We start from the raw sequence: 16,959 nt of genomic DNA on the forward strand, positions 1-16,959 counted from the left end.
TCATATAACATTCACGTATTTTTATTTCTTTATTCTTTATTCTTATTTTTTTGTGTATTTAAAATCTTAAAAGTAAAATATAAAATATAAATATAAATCACGAAAATTTTTTTAATCGCTATTGCTGTTGGAACTATCGACAGTATAGTCCTCGTCGTCACTATCATTATGCTCTATGGTCTATGACTAATTATGCTCTTATGCTCTATGCTCTATGAAGATTCAACTCTTAAGCCCCTTGCACAATGCCAGGCAACAGGCAATAGGAACAGGAAATAACCAAAAAATCGTTAATTACAACCTAAAAAATTCGAATGCTATGACTGGTTGGCAACAGGCAATAGGCACATAATTTCCAACGTGACGGAAACTCTGTGTCTATTGTCTGTGTCACTGTTTATTCTGCATTTATACATGATTTCTGATTTCTATTCCCTGTTCCTATTGCCTGTTGCCTGGCATTGTGCAAGGGGCTTTAAGGAGGTTCGATGGCTTCATCGGAGGGAGTAGTGGGACGCGGGGGTTCTGGAAACAGCGCACTAGCGTTTGAAGTAGTAGGAATGAAGGGGATTGCTTTGATTGGTCGCCGCGTGCGTATAATGCGTGCTGCTGTTCACGTCGTTCACGACCGTGGCAGTCTAGCAGACGAAAAATCAAGCAATTTATGCTTTAATAATTAATTTTTCTACGAAATGTGCGGTAACCTTTCCTTTTCTTTCGCTCATTTATTTGTAAATTATTAAGTTACATGTGCATATTTTTCTTTCCTTATTATTTGCATTTTTTCTTGCACTTATTTCATTCTGAAGGTATATGCAATATATCATTTCCCATAAAAACCTATGTTAAAAATGCAGCCAGTTTCATGAAATTTTAATATGTTGTTCTGGAATGCAAAATAGAATTATGTGACTTTTTTGGGAATTTTTCACCGTCCCGTTTTGAAAAAAATTTAATCCAAAAATTGTAGGGTGGGGGAATTGGGAACACTTAACTTCTAACGCTCAAAAATAATAGAGAAGAGTTATAAACTAAATCAACTTTTATTGCTACATAAACTTTGGTTATCTGTGTACTTAGTAGTCATAACAAAATTCTTAAAAATTTACGTTTTAATAAAAATATAAACAAAAACAGAAAACATTGCCGTTCCTATTTACCCGATACCCTATGGGGTAATTGAGATCATCCCGAGGAGGAAATGGGAACGGTATGGGGTAATTAGGAACGACGGTTAATCACGACATGTATCATACACATAACCTCTACTGGTCTCGCCGGAAGTACATTGTTCATGTGCCCAGAGTTGGCAAACGGCGCACTGGATCCAATCTTCTTTCGGTGGAGATTGATACTTTTCGTAGCACATTATGCAGTAAAACTCTTCTTCGTTTTCTTTTTTTTGTAAAGCTTTCTTCAAATTTTTTACTCCTTTACCCTTGACTTGTGGCTTCTTTGGTATGATTTCTGGGTGATCTTTTAGTGTTCTTTTCTGATTTTTTAGAGCTTCTCTCACTTCGTCTTTTCTGTTTTTCCTCTAATTGAATTTTTATTGGTGAGCTGGATAAAATCTGAGAGTGCTTCTTATTTTGTCGCTTAGAAGTGGTTCCTGTTTTAGGAATGACAGGCACATTGATGATTTCGGCAAGAGGCACAGGAGTGGATGGAGGAGGAGTATTAATGGTAACGCTCAAATCATTTTCATTTTCATTGGGAACGTTCCCAATTACCCACCTGACGCCGTTCCCAATTGCCCGAAGTAATCAATATACATCAAAATAGCCGCCACTCTCAACAGCACTTTTAATTAACTTTAATTTACGTGGGATTTGAAAACAGATAGTGCGTGCATGATAGTAACAAAATATGGTGTCTTTGAACTCAAAAATATGATACTTACATCTATTATAACAGACGACAAAAATTATATCAAAAATACAAAAGAAATTGTTTGACTTACCGTGACCGCACGCGTGTGTCCTTTCACTCTCACTGTCGCGTACGCAATGAGTGGCATTGCATGCAGCTGTTGAATAGGTTCGGGACGGTGTAGTGCGGGGGGATGTATTTATTTAGCTGTTCCCAATTACCCGCCGTTCTCAATTCTCCCACTCTCCCCTACTTTTTAAATTATTGGAGTAGATTTTTTTCAAAACGGGACGGTGAAAAATTCCTAAAAAATTCACATAATTCTATTTTGCATTCCAGAACAACATTATAAAATTTCATGAAACTCTCTGCGTTTTGTTGTAGCCATCGAACCTCCTTAAGGACGGCTCACGTAAATCTTCTACAGTACTGAGTGCTGTAATGCTTATCGGTACATCAGATTTGATCCTTCCTAGAAATCCTAACAAAAGTTTAAGTAATCTGTTAAAAAGAATTAACAGCATGTACTCTCCACACCACGACGATGTTCACAATTTAACAGCAGATTCAAAAAGTGCACACTTGGATATAGTTCATCTGCAACGAAATTTTTCTGAATATTGTGTTATTTATAAAAGGTATTACTATTGTACATTAGGTAATATTTAAATTCTTTTTTTCTGTTAATAATGAAAATCAATCTGTTCCAATGATATTTGCAGCGAAATAAGAAGGATTAATTATAAAAGTAATTTGAAGCACAAAAAGTGCAAAAAGGCATCTCAAGAGGTAATCCCTGGATATGTGCAACCTCTTGGACAGACATACTTGCGTCGTATTCTATCGAAAAGTTATAAGGAGCCATCACGTTGCAGTTTATCTGCGCTTCCAGTAAAGTATTCTAAGAAGTTTATTTCTCATCTACTATTTTGAAATATAAAAATTAAAAATTTTTTTTATTTATCCGGTGCACAAGATTGTAAAAGAAATTAATGTTTAATAAAAATAAAATAATTGTATTTATTTATAATTTTGTTATTTTCGAACACTTCTTTCTGTTTCTTTCTTTTTCATAATTTGATTTTTTTGGGCAATAATGTCATTTTTTAAAGAAATATTGCAGAAGCTACATTAATAACATTTTCAGTTAATTCTTGGTTTCTTTTCCGTAACCGCATGTCTCTTTCAAGAATTCGTTTAAAATTTGATCTCCTGTGATACTTTTTTTATAGCCACAGTTTTTAAATAACTTTCTGTGAAGTTCGTGTTGTAAATTTTTATATTTTGCTGCAACTAAACAACTCATCAAAGCTATCCCAGTAAGAAACATTTCAACTACATTGCAGCAACGCCTTTAATGTTAATTGATGTTACTTGCTTACTGGGATACATAATACTGATGGTCGACATATCAGATGCGGATTGGGTTTCTCGAATCGTTTCCTGATTTTTAGCGGCTGAAATTCAAATCTGTCAGTAAGATTTTTCTGTTACATTTGGTTTTGACCTTAAAGAATAGTGGTCAAATGTGCAAAAAAAGAACGGGCACGTACAAAAAATACGTATTCTTTATATTTTTGTCTAGAAAATAACATTTTAAAAGCTTATCAAAATCAAGGAGAATACTTCCGTACCTTTCCTTGTTAGCCGGCTGTATCAAATACATTCTAGACATATTATTTCAATAGGGGTATTCAAATAAGTTAAACGGTTTGACAGGTTATGTCGGGTTAAAATCGAGTAAAAAGTTAATTAATTAACTTTGGGCGCGCTACTCTTTAAGGTTATGCAAAATACATAATCTATCACATTAATCTTTGGGTTAAAAGTTTAAAAATTAACTTTTTACCCGATTTTAACCCGACATAACCTGTCAAACCGTTAAACTCTAACTTATTTGAATACCCCTAATGTCTTTAGTACAATCTGTTATCGCCGTCACCGCGAGAAGGTCTGGACGCAGAGAAATCAGTCGAGACCAATGGTACATGGTCATAATATGGTCATAATAGCGAGCTTTGGACAACTCTAGCATTCAGGGGATTCTTTACAAAGTATTGTCCATGGAACTTTTTAATCATCCTTTGATGCCCTACAATTCTAGTCATGTCTGATTGCTGTTTATCCAAGGGCCTAATTTTTCATATAAAACTGGGCATAGTCCTTTATTTAAAATTGTCGAGAAATTGTAAAAACAAATACTAAAATATTTTTTATAGAGATGGAAAATTCTGTATAGAAAATAATTTGATTAATGCATTAAAATACATAAAACGATGAGATACAAATATATTTTTTCTAATATTGTCTGCAAGGAAGTGGCCCTCATTGATTTTGATGACCTTTAGATATATTGTAAAGCATCAAAAAATATTAGACCCATATTTTTATTAGCTGCATATCTCAACGTTTAGGGATTGAAACAACTCTTCGAAAATAACGGATTTTTTCATTATTAACGAATAATTTCAAAAATATATGAATAAAGCGTTTTATGCAACAGTTAAAAGTTTTATATTTTATACTCTTTGCAATAATATATTTTAATTTTTCAAAAATGTAAAATTTTTTAATTTGCCCCTATCTTCATTTATTACTTTTGTAAAATTTAAAAATTTTGTAAGGACAAAAATTGAAAAGTATTGAATGCCAAATCTATCCATGTATATTAATATTATGGTTTTACTATTTGATTTTTGGGAAAACGACATGATAACATCGTGCTATAGGCGCCTCGCTGTTAAGATAAGTATTGCATTATTTTTTTTCAGTTGCGTTGTATTTAATAACTGGCTCTTGTGCATATTTTCTCATACTATAATATAAAAACAGATTAATTTTAATATGCGATTAAAGTACATAAAAAAAAAATGTATCGTACGAGGTACCGTAAGCACAAAGCAAAGTCAGTGTTAAATATAATGCGTTAAATCATGAATCAACAATGAACGTGTTTACGCATTCAAATAGATTTTCTAAGCTGTTTTGCGAATAGGATATAAAATTATTCATTCGTATTGCGCCAAATGTAGCTAATATATATGTATAATCATATATGGTTATCTATCGCCATATATGATCAGATCGTACATTATACATGACACAAGATCTGATCATATAAGTTCATATATGGTCAGACATATTATTATGTGTAGCAGATATGACACTATACATAATCGTATCTGGCCTCACATGGTCGTATATGAAGAATGTTCGGCCATGTATTATCAGATATAATTATATGTGGCCATACATAACTGTATCGACATTGTATATGATTATATATGACAAGACACGATGCTGTATATGATTGTATATGTTCATATACGGCCGGAAATGATATGAAACATGATCAGATCTGTCTATATATAACGAGATTGGGATATAATGATATAAAATGTTCGGGAAAAATATTCTTATCTGACGGTATATGAACATATATAAATGAAATATGAACAGATATAAATTTTACATGCCCATGTATAGAGCATATATAATCATATATGGTTATCTATCGCCATATATGATCACATCGTACATTATACATGACACAAGATCTGATCATATATGGCGATAGATAATTATATATGCTCTATACATGGGCATGTAAAACTTATATCTGTTCATATCTCATTTATATATGTTGATATACTATGTCAGATATGAATATTTTTCCCGGACTTTTATATCCGCGAATAAAATGTCCGGGAAAAATATTCATATCTGACAGTATATCAACATATATAAATGAGATATGAACAGATATAAGTTTTACATACCCATATATAGAGCATATATAATCATATATGGAACTATATAGTCATATAAGATTATATATGATCAGATCAGATGTTGCATCTCAAAAGTATTCGATAGATGGCATTCGATGGGACCTGTTTCTCGTATTTAAAATTTGACAAACAGCGTTATAAGAACGGTATCAAAAGACACGACACTAGCTGTTTCGCACTATGGAGCGGCACAATTTTTGTATTAGTTGTATCGTGGAGTCTACCTTTATAATAAAGTGGCACACTTTTAAAAAATAACTTTTGAAAATATATAACAATTTTTTGAAACTTACTCAAAAATATATGTCCATACCTGATAAATATATAGTTCGTACCTGATCATACCTGATCAGATATTAACATATACAATAATACCAGATCATATATCCTCAGATCTGGCCAATTTCCATATCTGACCATATATGGCCATTCATATATGATCATATATGATCAGATATGAATATTTTTTCCCGGGGATAGAGATAAAAAGTTACGATTTTAATAGTTTTTTGTTAAATAAACAAACTTGTTGAATTTTACCAAAATTCTTTATTAACTTTTAGTATACGTACGAGCTGATGCTCCATCATATCGTCTATTCACTATTGTATAGACCAAGACTGAAGTAAGAATTAATGTAACTGTTCAATTCGTTACTCAAAAAATGTAATTGTACCTTACCGTTACAGTTACTACCGAAAAATATAACTCAATTACTAAATCATTACTAAAGAAAAGTAATTTGTAACGGTAACGTGTTACTTTTTACAACCCTGCTAATTAAAGAAATAAAGAATAGAAAAAGTGTAAATGGTAAAAATCCACTCTTGGCCAACGTAAATGCTTTTTTTTAATTTATTAAAAAATAATAATTAGCTAATGTAAATAGGCTCACAAACAATCAAATTCAAAGAATAAAAACTTGTGTTAACGAGCCATGAAGATATAGGTACCTGAGAGTAGGCTTTTTGAGTATAGAGGTGTCTTCCACAGAGTGTATCGGATTGGTCCTTTATGTATTTCGTTTTTTAAGTATTAATCTTACTTATGAATAATAAACAAGAAGTAATTTTTTCCAAAAACAATAACATAATAATTGCTTTTGTTTCCAAAACTAATTTTTTCCATATACCGAAATTACCAATTTTCAGGTGCTTTAATAATTCAACTTTCTTGAAACGGGGTTCTCTTCGTGTATTTTCCTTTCAATTACCATTAACTACAAAACCCTTTACAACTTTTTCTTGTAGCCACACATTTAAGAGATATGATATTATTTGTAAAAACTTGGATTTTACTTGCAGTTTTCTCCTGATGTTTCAACACTTAACAAAAAAAAATTGCAACAGTTCCGACCTATATAAGTATATAAATCACTTTTGAAACCTTAAAAATTATACATGAATTTTCATAAATTTTTTGTAACATAGAAACGCTTTTTAAAACCCTCTGGACTTAAGGAGGCTCTTACCCGGCTGCTCTAATCAATGTAGCAACCGAAAAATTATCATTAATAATTGGTTATAAAATTATCGGAAAATTAAATAAAAAAATAAATAATGATTTTTACATAGTGTAAGAGTAAGTTATATGTTCTATTAGTGTAAATATTAAAATTTATACAATAAGTCAGTTGACTACGTCAGTGCTAAAGAGCAGAACATGCGCGTGTCACAACGTCGTCTGTAGCAGTCTGCAGCTAAGTGAGGTGTAGCCGTGTCCCCACGTCACCCCACTCCCGGGGTTGGGCCATGCACCCATTGCACGCCGGTGCTCCGGCAGGGTGTATGGCCTGGGGTCTTTCCCTCTTTTCGGGGTGGGGTAGAGTCGACCGTGCTCCCTTGGTCGGGGGGTCAAAAGGCCTGCGCCCCGCCTTGGCGGGAGCGTGGCGGTCCGGGGCAACCCGGACTGTCGTGCTGCGGGCCTAGATCGCCCTTCCAATGGGAGCACGAAGATCTCCTCTCCTAGGAGAGGAGATAACCGCCTCTCATCCGCCCAGTACGTGGTGCTGGGTTGGGGTGGGGGGTAGGCCCGCATCAGGGGATTGCACACCAGGGATGTGATCCCACGGTTCCCCTGGTGCGGAGGGCAGTCCCGAGCCGCTCCGACGTATTCGGAGGTCGGGGTCGGGCTGCCTGGGTGGGGGACCCGTCGGGCCGCTGGGACATATTCCCAGGTCGGGGCCGGCGGGTCCAGTCACCGGACGCAAGGGCCGGTGACGCTAACGGAGTCCGTTTGGTCGGCGGTGGCGTGGGTGCTCCGGTGTTCCCGCCCGTGCGTGGCGGGGACCGGGATCGAGCGTGTCATCGGCCGGGGCTGGGATCGAGGTTTCTCGGCCGGCCACCCCCCGTTGCGCGCGGGCGGGGGCGGCGGGGTGCTCGCGTTGGCGTCGATCGGCGGACGGTGCCTCAGGGGTCGGGGGCGGTCTCTGGGGGTCCTTCGGGGCCCTTGGGGGGCGCTCTCGATACGGGTTTGGCGAACCCGGGGATACCCGAGGGCTCGGGCAGGCTGGGCTCGTGAGGCGGGCGAAGCCAACCAGCCTAGGGGAAGGACACCCCGAAAATAAACCACCTTTTAAACTTATGGGAAAATGTCCTCTAAGAATATACCGTTTACTGGCTCAGGGGAGTCGGACCCCCAGGACCCGGCGGATGGGAAATACCGTCCCGGTTTCCCACCGTCGTCATCAAACTACGGGCTAATCAAAAATAATGAAGAGCAGATGGAGGTGGACGATGCAGGTGCGAGGAGGGATGAGACTAGGTCGTCCTCGAGGGCATCGTCGTGCGAGTCCGTGAGAAGAACTCGGTCGCAGTCGCGACTCGAGGAGAAGAAGGCACGGTCCTTCCTATCGGCGCCTAAAAGCGTCAAGGAGAGGAGACAGCGTGCATTAGACACACGAAGAGGGTTTGATAAGGAGGATCAAACACCTTTGGAGGATCCCGATAATAGAAAGGGTCGAAATGCTGACGAAACGCGCATGGTGACCGAGACAACTGGGAACTCGGAGTGGGAAGAAGTACCTGCCATGGATGAAGAGGAGGATGTGGAGACAATCAGGGACAGCGACAGCAGTGGGGGATCCTCTTCCTCTACGAAGAATGCGATCAAACCGGGAACGGGGCCCGCGATATTTCACAAACGCGGTCGTCCTGTTACCACGGGCGATTACGAGAGGAAGAAGAAGAGGGACGCCGCCCGCGATAAGGCTATGCGGAAGCGTCTGAATCGGGAGGTCTCGGATCGAACCATAGGGGCGGTTCTCTCGAAAGGGAGAAAAGAGTGGGAAATGAAGGCTCTGAAGGAGCTTAACAAAGCCCCCACGAGGGACCTTCCTGCTAGAATTCTGGAGGAGGTACGTGCGATAGATAAAGTCGCTACAAATACGACGAATATGTCGGGCGCGTATCGAGGAGCGTTGAACAAGGCCGCGGCGACAATAACGGCTGCGACCAAATTCATGGCTTTGCGGGCGGAGAGAACCCAAAGTGAAGACGCGCAAGAGGCAGAGTTGGAGTTGCTTAGAGGTGAGATAGCGATTCTACACGCAGACAACGCGCGCCTGGCGGAGGGTCTTCGTAAATGCGAGGAAGCGCTACAAAATCGTGGCGCGGCTTACCTGGGGGAAGGAAATGAGACGGGAAAACCGGACAATAAACCTCCGGCACGAGAAACGGTCCCCAGAAAACGGCCGAGATACGTCAGCGGCGACTCCGATACGAGCGAGGATGGATGCGATGCAGTGCCTACAAGAACGACGGTGTTGGAAGACATCGCTGAAAATGGCATGCCCGCCGCAATCCGTCCACCCATTAAAGGGGTGGAAAAAATAATCGAGCAGGCGGCACCTGGCAATAGCGAGGATAAAGGAAAACGGGAAGATCCGCCGAGTGGGACAGATGTCTTTTGGTTCGGGCAAGGGGAGCCTGGGCAGACGAGGATGTCCACTAAAAAGCCCCCTCGAGATATGGAAGAGAGACTCCTGGAAAGGATAACCGAAAAAGTGATCGGCCTTTTTGAGAATCTCCAGAGTAGATTGCTACAAGAACGCGCTCCTGTGGTAACGGCGACAGCCACGAAGGCCATAGGTAAAGGCAAAGGCAAAGGCAAGGCCACGGAGGGAGACGTGGTTTCGGCTACGCCCGCAGCCGGTAAGAAGAAAGGAAAGGGAGGGAAATCGAGGACGACGTTACCGACGACGACGACACCCGTTATCAATGCCAGCGGCAAAGACGCTGGGAGTATGACGGGCGCGACAAGCCAACAACGTCAACAAACGGAAACTCCTCTCCCTCCATCGACGACGAACAGTGCCCAGACGAGCTGGGCTGTAGTCGCTCGTAAAGGTGGAGGCAAAGGGAAAGCGCAGGTTCAGCAAAAGGCCAAACAACAACAAGGCCAAAATCCCCAAAAAGCGGGAGGAAAAACCGCTACAAATACGAAGGTGGTCAAAAATACACCCCTGAGTAAGAGGAAGGTGCCTAAAACTTTACGGTTACGGTGACCTGCCCAGAAGGCAAATATTCGGAGATTATGGCGGAGGCGAGAAGCAAAATAAATATAGCCGAGCTGGGAATCGTCGGCGGACTCAAAGCCAGGAGAGTGGCAACGGGAGCTCTCTCTCTTGAGATTTCCGGTAAGGACGGGAATGAGAAGGCGGATGCCCTTGCCCGTAGAATGGGTAAAATATTCACGGGAAGAGAGGACATACGAATCGGCAGGCCAACAAAAACGGCGGAGATCAGGATAAGCGAATTGGATGACTCGATTTCTGTCGAAGAACTCGCGAAAGCGATCGAAGAGGCTGGGAAATGTCCCATTACCCAAGTACAAGTGGGACAATTAAGAAGGGCACCTAACGGTCTGCGAACAGCGTGGGTCAGGTGTCCCGTCGCTGCAGCCAACGCGATCGCGGCAAAGGACCGATTGTTGGTAGGGTGGCTCCGCGCGAAGGTGCAGCTCCTGGAGCAACGTCCCCTCCAGTGCTTTAAGTGCTTGGAGGGAGGCCATGTTAGAGCCACCTGTAAAAGCGAGGTGGACAGGAGCGACAGATGTTACCGCTGTGGTGAGCCGGGGCATAGGGCGCAGAATTGCAGTGCGGTGCCTAGGTGCCCAGTGTGCGCCGACAAGGGGCTTCCCGCTGGTCATAGGGCTGGTAGTAAGGCCTGCAAGCCGGCAAACCGTAAAAGGGCTCCCGGCAAAGCCGCGAAAGCGGATAACGGCCTGACCACCGATAAAGGGACTAAAACAACAGTCCTTGCGGAGGCTGAGAAGAGGCCAAAAGTTCCGAAAACGGCCGTCAAAGGACAGTCTCTCTTAGTGAGGTCGGTCGAAAAGGTCCAATTGAATTTGGCAGTCGTGAAGGATCCAAAGCCGCAAAGAATAAGAAAGGAAAGAAATCTCCAGGGATGGGGAGAAAGTTTGGGCTCAACGGGAGCAAATGCGGAGAGCAAACCGCTCGATCATCGAGAGAAGATGGAGGTGGACGAGGTTCCACAAGAACCAAATGTCTAGAGGAACCAAATATATGCAGGGGAATGCCAATCACGCTCGGTCGGCACAAGATTTGTTTGTGCACACAATGGCCGAGCGTGGTTGTGGCATAGGTGTGTTGGCCGAGCCGTATCGCGTCCCACCCAACCATCCCAATTGGGTCGTGGACGCCCGGGGCTCGGTTGCCATCTACAGTATCCCATCGCGGCATGTCCCCCCTATCGCAACTAGCGAAACGGGAAATGGCTTTGTCGCCGCGCGCTGGGGGCCTGTTTCGATGATTGGCGTGTACGTCTCACCGAACACCAACTTGGCCCAATACGAGGAGTTTCTGGAGACTCTGGGAAACTGTGTCAGAAGACATTTTCCGGGGCCCACGATCGTGGCGGGGGACTTTAACGCCAAATCGGCTCTATGGGGATCCCCTGTCACGAACAAAAAGGGCCGGGTCCTCGAGGCATGGGCGGCGGAGCTGGGCCTGTGCGTACTAAACGAGGGCTCGGTGCAAACGTGTGTGCGCTCGCGCGGGGGCTCGGTGATCGACATCACCTGGGCTAATCCCCTCGCCGCGAGACTTACGCGCGGCTGGAGGGTAATTGGAGAACTCGAAACCCTGAGCGACCACCGCTATATAGAAATGGAGGTTTCGGTGGTCCCTCCCGCAGTTCTGGCCCGTCGCCGTGACGCGGAGGCCAAATCGCCGAGATGGGCCGTCAAAAAGATGGACGCCGATCTTTTTACAGCGGCAATGATAGTCTCGGGTTGGCACGTGGAACCGCCTGAGGTGGGACGTAGCGTGGAGGCGCAAGCAGGCGGTATCAGGGGCAGAATGACGCAGGCGTGCGATGTGTCTATGCCCCGGGTGAAGACCGTCGACAGACGCGCCGCGTATTGGTGGACGGGGGAAATAGCGGACTTGAGGCACTCCTCCGTCCGGGCGCGAAGAGTTTGGATGCGTGCGCGTGCGGGGCGCGGGGACGTTTCGATCGAGACGGCTAGAGAGGATTACCGAGACGCCCGATCAGCCCTCTCTAAGGCCATACAAGTGGCCAAAGAAAAGGCATGGGAGGAGCTCCTCCAAACGCTCGAAGAAGATCCGTGGGGGCGCCCATACAAAATGGTCATGAACAGACTCAAACCAAGGACCCCCCCGAAGACGGAAGCGATGGATCCTCGATTCCTGGAGGAGGTAATCGATACCCTCTTCCCTGCTGGAGAAGAAGGATGGGAGAGGGAATTCCTCGCAGTCGCAAATTGCGAAGAGGACTGGAGCGAGGAGCTGAGAGTCACCCAGGAGGAGCTCTTGAGGGCTGTCAAGAGAATGAAGAGGGGAAAAGCCCCCGGTCTTGACGGCATACCCGGCCGTGCCTGGGCCTTGGCCACGGGAGAACTGTCCGGTGAGCTAACGAACTTGTTCACGGATTGCTTAAGAACCGGGCAGTTCCCTAGTGATTGGAAGACGGCCAAATTGGTCCTCCTCCCAAAGGAGGGCAAGCCGGCGGACTCGCCTTCCGCATACAGGCCGATTTGTTTGCTCGGGGAGGATAGTAAGATGTTCGAGCGGATTATCGCCGAGCGCCTCCTCGAGCACCTGTCCCGGAACGGTCCGAACCTGTTCGCGGACCAATACGGCTTCCGCGCGGGCATGTCAACCATTGACGCGATTAATACCATCAAATCCCGCGTGGAGGCCGTCTGGAGGGAGGGTGGGGTGTTGTTGGGAACGTCGTTCGGCATTACCAACGCGTTCAACACCCTGCCCTGGCCCGTGATAGCGAGGGCGTTGGAGTACCACGACGTCCCCCGCTACATAATACGGGTCATATTCGATTATTTCCGGGACAGGAAACTGGCCTATATGGACCAGAATGGGGCCTGGAGGGTGAGACTGATAACCCGAGGAGTACCACAGGGCTCAGTACTAGGCCCGCTATTGTGGCTCCTCGGATACGATTCGGTGCTGAGGCTTGCCCTTCCCCCCGGCTCCTGGGTCACCGGCTATGCCGATGACACGTTTCTGGGGGTCGAGGGTAAAACATGGGAGGAGGCCAGAAGACTGGCCAACGTAGGGGTGGCCTGCGTGGTCAGAGCCATAAAGGGTCTTGGACTTGCGGTGGCTCCCCAGAAGACGCAGGCGGCGTACTTCTACGACCGCCGTCGGTCGGGGAGACCACCTGCGGATGGGTCCTTGGTGGTGGACGGGGTCCGCGTCCCAATTAGGACTGGGCTCAAGCTGCTCGGCATGTGGTTGGACGGCACGTGGGGGTTCGGCGAGCATATAGCTGGAGCGGCTTCGAGGGCGACGGTTGCGGCCAACAGTCTTAGTCGACTGATGCCTAATCTGAGGGGAGTCGGCAGCGGTGCTCGCCGACTCTACGCCGGGGTGGTGCATTCGATAGCCTTGTACGGTGCCCCGATCTGGGCATCGAGAATGATGGCCACTGAGAAACTAAAGGCGCCTATGCGCCGGGTCCAGAGAATGGTGGCCATACGGGTGGCCAGGGCTTACCGCACCACTTCGCACGCGGCGGCATCGACCCTGGCCGGTCTGCCTCCAATGGAGCTCTTAGCGGATAAACATGCGTACGTGTTCCGGCGGACGCGAGAGCTTCAGAGGCGGAATGTGGAGATCAGCGCCAGGGTAAAAACGGCGATACGCAAGGAGGCCGCGACGGCTCTCCTCGCCAAATGGGAAGAGTACCTGGACAATCCGGCTCTGCCGGGCGGGAGGGTCGTCAGTGCCGTTCGACCGGTCCTCGAGGACTGGGCCAACAGGAGGGGGCGCGGGCTGACGTTCCATATGACACAGGTGCTCACCGGGCACGGCTGCTTCGGTGAGTACCTGTGTCGAATAGGCAAGGAGCGGACCGCGCAGTGTCACCACTGCGCACAGGCGGTGGATTCGGCGCAGCACACGCTGGAGCAATGCCCAGCGTGGGCGGAGGAGCGACGGGTCCTGTGCGCCAGTATCGGGGAGGATTTGTCCCTTCCGACCGTTGTGGCAGCAATGGTCGAGAGGGAGCAAAATTGGCGTGCCGTGGCATCGTTCTGCGGCAAAATCATGGCCGCCAAAGAGGAGGCAGAAAGAATTCGACGCGGAGAACAACCCGCGCCGGATCAAATAGACGTGGACGACAACGGAGGGGTTTTCCGGCGGCCGCAAGGACTGCCACCTCGTAACCGAAGATGGAGACCCCCACCCCGTAATCGTCGTCCCCCACCTCCGGTGGATCCTACCGGGGTAGGATAAGAGAAAAACTAGGGGGTGGGAGAGGTTGTGCGTTTTACATGCACACCTTCCCCCTCTTCTCCTCCAAAGTTCGGACGGGAGGATAACGTGCCAAGCTAGGCTCGGAAGAAATTTGATAGGCGCCCCCCCCCTCCCATCATCTTGGGGGGAATGGGGAGGCTTGAATACAGACTGGGGGGATTGGGGTCCTGGGCGGGGATTCCCGGGTCCTCAACCCAATCCTCTCTAGCTGCAAGAGAGGGAACGACAGGGAGAGGTTGTGTCACTCCCTGTCGAATGTCGGCGGTATTCCCCAAGTGGGAAATTAGGAATTAGGGAAGGAGCGCCTCTGATGAGGCGCCTGGGCGGCGGGTGTCTCGGAAGTCATGACTACGTCGTTCCCGAGGCGCCCGCGGAACGCCAAGGATGGACACACGCTGGGGTTTTAGTGGGTAGGCTGCGCGCGCACTTGAAGCGCGCGTGGAATCCCACACTCCCCCCGTCCCCTCCCCGGAGGACGGGGGGGTCTTCCCCCTCCAACAACCGAAGGGGCTGCTGGGCCACATACCGGGCTTGCTCGGGAACCCAGCAGTGGAAGATTTCCCCAGCGTTAACAAAAAAAAAAAAAAAGGTGTAGCCGTGTAGCGTTGTAGCGAATGATGCGATGAAGAGATGGAGCCAAAAGAAAGATATAACGTGAGAATGCTGAGAGGGAAAATGAAAGGAAAATTCGCGAAAATAAAGGTTGTCAATGCGCGAGAGAATAATTATGCCGCTACCATACAGCGCAGAGAAAAGACATGTGCAAGTGAGGTTAGAAACTTCGCGCTATTTTGACACTCGGAAGATCATTCGCCTAACCTGTCGTACGTCATATTAAAACTACAATATCTTTTATAACTCATCGTCAACACCAAGTTTTCTTCTTATCATTAGAAATATTATTATTTTAACTACAATTCCTTAGTTTTTTGTTTACCTGGCTCGCAAACTTGCCAAGAAAATACATCACTTCCGGTAAAAATTTTAGTGTTTACCATATGCCCTGTGTTAAAAATGCGAATTTCAATACTGATATTTTTACAGTTTTTATCGTCAACCTATGCTCAAGTTTTGGGCATCGGTCCGTTGTGGTTCACTTTACAACATATATTAATTTCATAAAGATCTGTCATATTATGATCGAGGTAAGAGCCTCCTTAAAGAGGTTCGATGGTTTCATCGGAGGGAGTAGTGGGACGCGGGGGTTCTGGAAACAGCGCACTAGCGTTTGAAGTAGTGGGAATGAAGGGGATTGCTTTGATTGGTCGCCGCGTGCGTATAATATGCGTGCTGCTGTTCACGTCGTTCACGTAGATGTAGATTGCCCAAGCATTTCGTACAGGAATAGATGTAATATATTCTTTGATATATTAATTCCCTTTCACCCTTATTTCCTTCTTCTCCTACTAAATTTGCTTGACATGGGTTTTTTTGCAAGTTTTTCCCAAACGCTTCACTCTGGAATAAAACGCACTTCCAACTTTACATATTTATTTATGCTATATGCGGGTTGTGTGTAGGCTAGTTCCTGGGTACCGCAACTTAGACATTGGATCTACAAAAAAAAAAAAACGTTGTTCACGACCGTGGCAGTCTAGCAGACAAAAAATCAAGCAATTTATGCTTTAATAATTAATTTTTCTACGAAATGTGCGGTAACCTTCCCCTTTCTTTCGCTCATTTATTTGTAAATTATTAAGTTACATGTGCATATTTTTCTTTCCTTATCATTTGCATTTTTTCTTGCACTTATTTCATTCTGAAGGTATATATGCAATATATCATTTCCCATAAAAACCTATATTAAAAATGCAGCCAGTTTCATGAGATTTTAATATGTTGTTCTGGAATGCAAAATAGAATTATGTGAATTTTTTGGGAATTTTTCACCGTCCCGTTTTGAAAAAAATCTAATCCAAAAATTGTACTTTTTAAATTTTTTGAGCAGATTTTTTTCAAAACGGGACGATGAAAAATTCCTAAAAAATTCACATAATTCTATTTTGCATTCCAGAACAACATATTAAAATTTCATGAAACTCTCTGCATTTTGTTGTAGTCATCAAACCTCCTTAAAAGTCCCAGGGTGTTCGGGTGAGTGCTCTAAAAATACGGTGTCCGCGCGGTGTTAATAATAATAAATAACTATTTTTGATTGACCGGAAAGATATTTTTAACATATTTTTTGCTTTTATTAAAAGACATCATAAAAGAGATGACGAAAAAGTATCTTTTTTTATGATGATAAATAAATTAATCTAAGCATAATTCGCAAAAATAATATTTTGCGATAGTAACAAAAAAAGTGATAATAGTTATATTTGTGCGCAAATAATTTTTGCGGATTAGTAAAAAAAAATAATAAACATTTTTCAGTTACATCTACCGCTAATGAACCGCTCGTCGAATGAAACAACAACTTCTTAGGGGAAATAGAGGTAACGATGTCTTATATATCGAGTGGTTTTCAAAGATTCGTGCTATGCAATATTCTTACATTTCTACAAATTTTGTCCCCGCTGACCTCACCGGAAA

The 16,959-nt window shown here is 44.5% G+C and overlaps 1 long non-coding RNA gene across 1 annotated transcript; it reads left to right on the top strand.

Annotated features, from left to right (window-relative positions):
* The first annotated feature begins 1,613 nt into the window (after window positions 1–1,613).
* Window positions 1,614–2,788, top strand: LOC143907577 (uncharacterized). Its single transcript, XR_013259894.1, has 3 exons — window positions 1,614–1,683; window positions 2,254–2,507; window positions 2,592–2,788. It is a non-coding gene; the product is annotated as an uncharacterized LOC143907577 (long non-coding RNA).
* The last annotated feature ends 14,171 nt before the right edge of the window (window positions 2,789–16,959 follow it).

The sequence above is a fragment of the Temnothorax americanus genome, unplaced genomic scaffold (genome assembly GCF_048541705.1).
Source record: "Temnothorax americanus isolate GAGA-0224 unplaced genomic scaffold, ASM4854170v1 Scaffold84, whole genome shotgun sequence".
Lineage (NCBI taxonomy): Eukaryota > Metazoa > Arthropoda > Insecta > Hymenoptera > Formicidae > Temnothorax > Temnothorax americanus.